The 8,303-nt window shown below is 36.3% G+C and overlaps 1 protein-coding gene across 1 annotated transcript in view; it reads left to right on the forward strand.

The window, feature by feature from the left end:
* Positions 1-8,303, forward strand: part of LOC107692241 (WD repeat-containing protein 18) — a 41,751-nt gene that overhangs the window by 20,754 nt on the left and 12,694 nt on the right. The window lies entirely within an intron of this gene.

The following is an 8,303-nucleotide window of genomic DNA, read 5'->3' on the forward strand; positions in this document are numbered from 1 at the left end:
TCAGATGCAAATTCACTTTTGTTGTTGTTTGAACATAAATGTATGTTGGAAGTGTGTGTACACATCCACCCTATAATGATAAAAATCCACCCAGTGTTTTTTTTTTTTTAATCCCTATTTTAAAATCCCCTTTCTCAAATCGGGCTGTTCTGAGATTCCTGTCAGAATGACATAGTTCTGCACAGGCCCCTCCCACGATAGTTGATTGACAAGGCCGTCTTACCTTAGACCCGCCCTGAGTGAGCTGCGCTGTCCGCCATTGTGTCGACTCCGGTGCAGGGGAAGACAAGAATGTCTCCGATTAAGCGATTTGAGATGTTTTGTTGTTGGATGTAATAATGAACACAGCAGTCGTCATTTACTCCCACATCTGAGCCGCTGAAGACGCAGAGGATTAACGTTACGTTCGTTTTTGAAGGGAATGCGCCGATCCCCGATCAACCTAAATGTGTTTAAGTTCGCGCGAATCATTCATGATCCAACTTCATCTACAGAAGAAGTGAGTATAAGGGTTTTTTTATGAATCTTTGCAAATCGCCTTTTCTAATAATGTGCTTAGCCAGTTTCGCGGCTGAAGTTTACAGTCTGCTCGTCATCCCACAGAAGAGAGGGGCGTAAAGAATCATGTCAACTTGTGGAAAATGGGCATTCGATGACCCCTTTAAGAGAAACAGATGGGAAAAGGGAAACAACAAAAAACGTGCACAATGACAGCGTAAAAAACAACTTTTTCATTAAATAAGATACATAATGTAACAACACTCTATGTAGTATTTACGTAACATAAAATATTTAGTTGATTTATTAAATTTATTATGTACAATTTTTACTCAATCACTGATTAATCTTTCCTTTTTAGTTATTTATGGTTTATGGAAGCCTCCCAATGCTTCTTATTTTCAAATCCAGAGTATAAACTGCACTTTTTAGATCAAACTCCAAGAAGAGAAACTCCAAACCAGAAGCATCAAAATATCAAAGGAAGCATCAGCAGCAGAGCGTCCCGCCAAGGTCATCCAGAGATCACCCCGTGGACTCGCTTTGAGTGTTTCCTGTGTGATCATTGAACCTCAGCGATGAATAATTTCCAGTCCTTTATATTGATACCCTGTGAAGAAGTGGAGGACTTATTTGATCTTTCATGGATCTTTAAGCCCGAGTAACACTTCAGCTCTCGCCGCTGATCTACTCGTCACGTCTAATGATATTCTGGTACGATTTTGGATGAGACTTTATTCCTGTTGTCATTGACATGGATCCTTTGACAGGATTACGCCAATAATCAAGCCCATTATAAAGAAGCCACAGGCATGACTGATCTACAGGCCACACGCTCTGAGATCTGTCATGAACGACTGGCTGCTTAGTTTTTGTTTAAGCTGGAGGTGTGCCCACGGCGCCACGGCACACAGGCATTCAATGTCACACTGAGTGCACTCTCTCATTACCCACAATCCCCCATGGGGCTTTTGTAGGACCGGTTGCTGTCATCACAGAGCTCTAGTGAGGAGAAATGGGTGAACGAGGTGTGGGTGACTGCGTTAATAATAAAGGGGAGTTTACCTCCGGGTGACTCACCTCTCTTTTTCTCAGGACCATGAACCATTTCCAAGATTGTTGTTGGGATGAATGTCCTGACAAAAAATGCTCATAGGTCTCATATAATCAGCCTCGTCTCATGCTGTCCAAAGCCATTTGAACGCTGTGGCTGCCGTCAGGGTCTCAGGACCGATCTATACCTGAATCGATCAACCACCCCCCTGCCCCGACCCAAGGAGCCAGCGATTAAAAATTTGTTTGTGGTTTCCGTGGGAATGCGGCTTGCGCTGTTTAATTAGGCCGAGGCTGCGACACGTTCTGCTCTCGGCTGTTTTGAATGATGCTTGTGTCATGGGCTTCCCGTGTAGATATTGTCATGGCTGGTTTAAGGCTGATCTTTATCGGCTTGGCACTGCTGTGGAAGATAGCAGTGGGTTGCAGTATTTTGACGTTGGTGTGTATTATTCAGGCGTCGTCTTATTCTTGACAGCTGGATGTGGATGTGAGCGCATCCAAAAATGAGCGTAATACCCCCAACGTTTATAAATAATAAATTAGAATAAGCATTTCTTCTGCCAAGTAGTATAGTTCATTAGTCTAATTGTAGACTGTCAGCTGTTGCCAAACAACTTGGTGCATTAATATAGAATTCAACTGATGCAAAAAAGTTTTTTTGGCATACAGAATACTGTTATATCTACTGTTTTGCTAAATAAATAAATAAATATTTTTTATTCAGCAAGGATGCTTTAAACTGATAATGTTACAAAATATGTATATTTCAAATAAATGTTTTTTTTTGGAAACGTTCTATTCATCAAAGAATCGTGAAAATCACGGTTTCCACAAAATATGAAGCAGTACAATTGTTTTTAACATTTGTAATAATGATAAATGCTTCTTGAGCAGCAAATCAGCATAAGAATGATTTCTGATGGATCATGTGACACTGAAGACCGGAGTAATGATGCTGAAAATTCAGCTTTGCTATCACAGGAATTAATAATATTTAAAAATATATTCAAACACAGGTTATTTCAAATGGTAATAATATTTCAAAATTTCACAGTTTTTACTGTATTTTCGATCAAATAAACGCAAACTTGGTGAGCATAAGATACGTTATGACATAAAATCTTACCGACACATTTTTCAGCAGGGATGGACGATGTTGGCTATTCAGCCATAACATGAAAATGATTATCATCACAATATCTATAGTTTGACCTAAATCGTTTATTCCTAACATTAATACACTATTTACTTTGTCTGTTTAATTTTTTTGTCATTGTTATGAACCTGTGCTACACTGTGAATGAATAATTTATTGTTCTTTTAAAAATGACTGTGTTGTAAAAAAGTGTGCGACAGCTCCCTGAGTACTGATGAGCATTTCAAAGACAACACGAGGCAGCAAGGTGCTGAGAGGACTTAAACTTTCCCATCCGCCACTTTACTGGCCTGTGAACGACAGGGAAACCTTTCTGTTAGCTGAACCGAAGAGTTCTGAAGATCCCTTTTAAATTAGATTGAAATGCAGCCAAAATCTCCTTGGAAAGTGTTCAAATGCAATAGTCCTTCATTTGATTTTGGGATAGTTTCATTTGCACTTGAAGTGGCCTTGTTACCAACTTAGCTGTCATTAGCTATGTTTCCATCCAAAGTTGCAAATTTAACTTATGCGCAAAATTGGAATATCGCATAAAACATTTACAAATGAAGCACCGTTTTTCCATCCAACGAGACAAAGATGACAAAATCATCACTTCCTGATAAACTGGCACTAAATATCAATAAGAAAAGTAGGAGAAGCCACTGAATGTAATAATTTTCATATATAATAAATGACTTGCGCCTCAGAGCGAGCAGACAAAACAATAAATGCGGTCATTGCTTTCAGAGGTGGATGCTGCTGTTCCGGAACGCAGTCGTGTAAGACAGTTCAGGGAGGAAATTATATAGAAATGCTTTGACAGACTTTGCTCAGGCATTTCAAAATGACCAAAACAACATTTAAGATGCTGTGCAATGAGATCAGTCCGCTAGTTAGTCAAGTTATCCCGTCTCAAATGACTTGCGCCTCAGAGCGAGCAGACGAAACAATAAATGCGGTCATTGCTTTCAGAGGTGGATGCTGCTGTTCGGGAACGCAGTCGTGTAAGACAGTTCAGGGAGGAAATTATATAGAAATGCTTTGACAGACTTTGCTCAGGCATTTCAAAATGACCAAAACAACATTTAAGATGCTGTGCAATGAGATCAGTCCGCTAGTTAGTCAAGTTATCCCGTCTCATCGCGTAAAGTCACATGACTTTTTTTTGATGCACATGGAGGAATTTATTTGGTAAGTGTGTTTCCATATCCCATTATTCGCATTAACTTTTTTCAAAATCCACCTCAAGCGAGCGTAAAAACTTTTTTTTATGAATGAAGGGATTTTTTTCTCGAACTTTGGTGTTTCCATCACTCTTTTCTGATACGATACTTCAAAATGCACATAAAAACAGGGTGATGGAAGCATGGCTACTGTATGCTTAGCTCTTAGTGTGCCAATCTGTCCATCAAAGTTCTTAGCATTAACAAAAATTACAATAAAATAAAAATATAAAATTGAAAGTAGAAATTAAAAATATTTGTTTTTAACCATACTAAAATTGAAAACAAAATTAGAAAATGATGCTACATAAAGTAGTGGATTTTTCAAAACTATAACAACTATTATTTCCATGTCTCCTTCTGCAGGAACGGACATACAGCTCTTTCTTGTTGATTTTGTACAACAACCTGAAATCACTACATATCTGTCTACTGAAAGAAAGAGATGGGGTGAGGCTTGTTGATCAGGTTCAGTGTCAAAGTTGGTTTGCTTTTAAGTCAAACGTCTGATTCCTGGCCTGGCTTCATATAGGTTTATATGAGGTCAGAAAACTGATTTCTGCTGGCCTTGAATGGAGTTCGTCTTCATTATAATGGATAGTGGGTTGAGTCATGCAGTATATTGCATTTTATATATATAAATAAATACAGCCTGAAGGTATGTGAAATGAATAAGCTATGTGAAAAATTTAGGAAATGGCATTGAAAATGCAGTCTTGACAGAATTTAAAGGCCAATTTTTGAATTTGTCAACCAGTAAATGGGCTTTTTGTTTGTTTATAGGTGTTTCTTAGGGATTTTTTAATTAAACTCCTTTTAAACCAGTGGAAACTTGTGCTTTTCTGCCGGCAGTATAGAAGCACAGACATCGCTTATCAATGGTGAAATATGTACTACAAAGATTCTTCTCAAACTTCTACTAAACAGAAAATTTTTTTCTGATATTTGTTGGCTCTAGTCACTCCCTCCCATTCGTGCTCTGTCTCCTTTAGACAAAGTGGTGGCCATCAGATAGCCATAGATCAGGTTGATTATTTTGATGTTTAATCCGTCCCATTGTTGTTCATTAGTCATCTGAGCTCAATAGCATCGGCTACAGTGGTTTACAGCCTGTCAGTCATCGTAGATTAACTATTCCGTCTGTCGTTGTCGTGAAGGGATTCTGGGAGGTCACGGCGCACAAAGAGATGGGCTTGTTAGTGCAAGAGGGATGGAGAGATGTCTCTGTGTCAAACTGCAGACCGATCACTTTTGGGTGTTTAATGATGGTTAAAAATGTCTGACGTCTGCATGGAATGACAAACTAGACCAGAGTTCAGCCAGGAACTGCCAAAACAGATGCTCCACATGACCTTTGATTTATTAAATAGTCAAATAATTTTGTTGAACATCGCATGATTTTTGCTCTACATGTTTAGAAGGAAGCGTTTATGCCTATGGTTTCTCATGAGGACTTACACAGTTTTTCAGTTATGACTGATACGAGTTATAGACTGATGAACTGGTTTGGCATATTCATTGGTTCATATTTGAGCATTTAGAAAATCAGCACTGGATGATGATAACTATTCCAGCAGGCAGATTAAAGGGATAGTTCCTCCAAAAATAAAAATGTGTTTGTTTCTTCTGTTGAACACAATAGAAGATATTTCGAAGAATGTTGGTAACCAAACTTTTGCTGGTAGCCATTGACCTCCATAGTATAGAAAAAAAAAATGCTTACCCACATTTTTCTAAATATTTTATTTTGTGTTCAACAGAAGAAAAACACTCATACAGGTTTGGAACAAATTGAAGGTGAGTAAATGATGACAGAATTTTCATTTTTGGGTGAACTATCCCTTTAAAGGTGGGGTAAGCGATTTTTCAAAAACGCTTTAGAAAACTGATTCGGGCTGACTAGCAAAACAAACTTGTAGCCAATCAGCAGTAAGGGGCGTGTCTACTCATGATGTGGATTAGAGAGCATTCAGTCCGAGCCGAGCGACAGAAAGATAGAGATGGCAGATAAAAAACAAAAGAGGAAACGTCTGAAGGCTTAAGGCAAAAGAAGGCTTAACCCTCTAAGCGCCAAAGTCGCAAAATTGCGACAAGACGTCATACTTAATCAAATAGACTGTAGTTCCTAATATGGTGTAATATCTCATTTGTATTCCCTACCACTAGACGGCAGACATGTAGTACTTCGATTCTAGACCAAAATTACGTCACCTTCCTATTCAAAGTGTTCTATATCTATGGTGTAGACAGCATCACTGATTATAATGAGTTCCATATTATTTTGTCGCGCCGTGCCACTCGCGTTGAACATTGGTTTTGCTTTGTTTCACAGAACTAATCGTTGCCTGGGTTGAAAGGGAGTTGTCATTCTACCTAGTATTTTCAAAAATTCCACCAGCCTTGTTACAATGTTAATTTGGTATAATGTAGTATTTATTAATACTTTAACTTTAACTTTTATTTTTTTTTATTTTCAGTTTTCATTTTAGTTCATATTTCACAATTTTGTAATGTGCTTTTGTCGATTTTATTAGTTATACTATATATATATATATATATATACTGTATATATATATATATATATTCTTTATTGTTATTAAAGGTATTGTTATTATTGTTATTAAAAATTATTGTTAATTTTATTAATTTGAGTACTTATAGTTGCCATTAAGTTGCCAAAGTTTATCATCTATTTATTGCAGTTCTGCTTCAGTTCCCGAAAATAAAGGGGTTTAGTTTGTTATCAGTGACAACACTGCCTTGTTAATTTCTTATTTTTATTTTTTTTAAATTTGTGAGTTTTGAGTAAATAATGTGTAAACTTAGTTTAAATTTGTTTAAATTCATGAATTATTATTTCCTGTTAATAAATAATTAAATTCTTAATTCTAATAATTATAAATATGTTAGTATAAATCTATGTTTGTAATCATATTTATGAAAGTTTAATTAATATAATAAAATTATTTAGTATATTTCAATATAATTTAAAATTTCATTTCAAAGGTTTCATTTGTTATTATTGTAATGTTGTTGTTATTGTTAACATAAATTTATACTATACTTTTTTTTGTATTATCAGGATGTCAGCCATTCTGCTTTCTAGATATCGCCATGTTTTTCCTAAAAATGTTCATAAATTATTAAAAGATTAAATGATATGGGTTCTGTTCTGCATATTTTTCTAATTCAGTAAAAGTGGCTATGTAATAATGGGCAGTTTCCTTTCACTCTTGACATTTTATGACAGGGTCATGGGCATTGATCCTTTTCAGCCAAAATTATTTTATGGTCAGTTAGTCTTCTTTATGATGGGCCATCAATCACGCTGGACTCATGCAGGGAAGGGCAGCAGAGCTCCTCAGTTAAATTCTCATTGCACAAGCTCACAAAGTAAAAAAAAAAAAAAACTGCCACTTCAACTTTATATTTCCATTGATTTGAAGATCTTTTAAAAAGCAGCTGTATATTTGAGAATAATGGTGGTTCTCTCCCTACAAGCTCTGCAAGAATAGACCTTTCACTTGGACTAAAAGTTTGTGTTGTTGGCTCAGCAAACTCACTGCAGAGAACTTGAGCTTTCCAAAGCTGAGCTTCTGAGCTGTCTAAATGTCCACTGCAGCACTTTCTCTGAGACGATAACACTGCATTACCACTGAACCAATGAGAGACCATCAGACTTTTTGGCAAAAGTGTTACCATTAAGCTGGAAGTTGGAACAGGAACATGTACACGCTGAAGAGATGGAGGTCTTTTATCATCCTGAGGGAAACACAGTCCTGACCTACACAGAGTAACGATTACTGAGAAATCTTTGTCTTTTTGTATGGACTCTTATCTGTTCATTTTTTTCTGTGTCTGCCTCTCTTTGTGTCATTATTCACTTCTAGATTAATCAATGCAAACGCCAGAGAACCTAAAGATTTTATGTAGTTATTAATTTTTTTTTTTGGTCCTCGCATTAACTTAAAAAGGGGTTTCTGTGGGTGTTAAAAAAAAGGTCTTTCACAAATGAAGGCCTTGAAAGGTCTTAAATCAGAGCAGAGTCTTAAAGTCTGAAATTCATGAAATCATGACATGAAATGTTGCTTGCACTGCCAAAAATTAATAACATCCTCAGGTTTTTCCCAATGCAAATATCTAAACATCCTTAAATCGAGAGAGATTTGAGATCTCTCTCTCTCTCTCTCTCTCTCTCTCTCTCTCTCTCTGTCTCTCAAACAAACAAAAAACCTTTTCACCTTAAAAATCAGATGATTTTACATTTTTATAACAAACTTAATATAAAAAGGACAACAATGTTATTTGTTTAAAAAATGACAAATTAATGTTACTTGTTAAAAATGTAATATATATATATATATATATATATATATGATTCATTTGTA

This window comes from Sinocyclocheilus anshuiensis, unplaced genomic scaffold (assembly GCF_001515605.1).
Source record: "Sinocyclocheilus anshuiensis isolate Anshui unplaced genomic scaffold, SAMN03320099.WGS_v1.1 scaffold827, whole genome shotgun sequence".
In the NCBI taxonomy this organism is placed as follows: domain Eukaryota; kingdom Metazoa; phylum Chordata; class Actinopteri; order Cypriniformes; family Cyprinidae; genus Sinocyclocheilus; species Sinocyclocheilus anshuiensis.